Source organism: Anoplophora glabripennis, unplaced genomic scaffold (genome assembly GCF_000390285.2).
Source record: "Anoplophora glabripennis isolate ALB-LARVAE unplaced genomic scaffold, Agla_2.0 scaffold1548, whole genome shotgun sequence".
NCBI lineage: Eukaryota > Metazoa > Arthropoda > Insecta > Coleoptera > Cerambycidae > Anoplophora > Anoplophora glabripennis.
Genome location: NW_019417787.1, coordinates 7,203 through 8,541, shown reverse-complemented (window position 1 = coordinate 8,541; position 1,339 = coordinate 7,203). Strand labels below are relative to the sequence as shown.

Genomic DNA, 1,339 nt, shown 5'->3' with positions numbered 1-1,339 from the left:
CAAGAAGTGTCATGGCGGCATGGAAGTATCGTCATACAAGAAGTGTCATGGCGGCATGGAAGTGACGTCACATGGCCAGTTGGTGGTAAATTTAAAATTCAATCACAATAAGGGGAGGTCAATGACCTCCAAACAGCATTGCGTCATTCTTATCTGGTATTGCAGCATTCGAGGTCAAGTTTCTACAAGTTCAGATCTGTTTTTTAGCATAAACTGTAACCTAATATATTATTTCCTTTAATACTGCCACGCTAGCATAAACTTTAACCTGATCTATTATTTCCATTATCAGCATTGCGCCATTCTTATCTGGTATTGCATCATCCGAGGCCAATAGCCTCCAAACAGCATTGCATCATTCTTATCCGGTATTGCATCATTCTAGACCAAGGTCACGTCAAGGCCATCGACCTCTGATCGTTTGGGGTCAAGGTCAAGTCAAGGTCATGGCCTCTGGTCGTCTGGGGACATGGTCACGTCAAGGTAATGTCAGGGTCATGACCTCTGATCGTTTGGGGTCAAGGTCAAGACCTCTGGTTGTCTGGGGCCAAGGCCACTCCAAGGTCATGTCAAGGTCATGACCTCTGGTTGTCTGGCGACAATGTCAAGTCAAGGTAATGACATCTGGCCGTCTGGGGACAAGGTCACGTCAAGGTCAAGCCAAGGTAATCGACCTATGGGCGTCTGGGGCCAAGGTCGCGCCAAGGTCATGACCTCTGGTCGCCTGGGTTCAATGTCACACCAAGGCCAAGTCAAGGTCATGACCTCAGGTCGTCTGGGGACAAGGCCGCACCAAGGTCAAGTCAAGGTCATAACCTCTGGTCGTCTGGGGACAAGGTCAAGTCAAGGTCATCTACCTCTGGTCGTCTGGGGTCAAGGTCACCTAGGGTCAAGGTCACCACAATTTAAGACTTGTTTTCTACTGGTTCAGACCTGTTTCCTACAGGTTCAGATATGTTTTCTACAGGTCCAGACTTGTTTTCTACAGGTCCAGACTTGTTTTCTACTGGTTTAGACCTCTTTTCCACAGGTTCAGACTTGCTTTCTAGTATAAACTGTAACCTGATATATTATTTCCTTTATAATTGTAGTGTTAACAAAAATTCAAAATTCAAATTCAATTCAAACATAGCATGAGCCTCTTTAGCTCAGTGGTAGAGCACTGGTCTTGGAAACCGGAGGTCGTGAGTTCAAATCTCACAGGAGGCAATTAAATTTTTTTTAAAAATGTCAGGTGTGGGATTCGAACCCACGCTCCCTTTAGGGAACCAAGGCTTAAACAAGGCGCCTTAACCACTCGGCCAACCTGACTCGATAGGTATATGGAAAAGAAACGAGA

General features: G+C 45.9%; 2 non-coding genes across 2 annotated transcripts; one reads left to right on the top strand and one right to left on the bottom strand.

The window, feature by feature from the left end:
* The first annotated feature begins 1,137 nt into the window (after nucleotides 1-1,137).
* Nucleotides 1,138-1,209, top strand: Trnap-ugg. The gene has a single exon. It is a non-coding gene; the product is annotated as a tRNA-Pro (tRNA).
* Nucleotides 1,210-1,228: 19 nt separating this feature from the next.
* Trnal-uaa lies at nucleotides 1,229-1,311 on the bottom strand. The gene has a single exon. It is a non-coding gene; the product is annotated as a tRNA-Leu (tRNA).
* Between the last annotated feature and the right edge of the window lie 28 nt (nucleotides 1,312-1,339).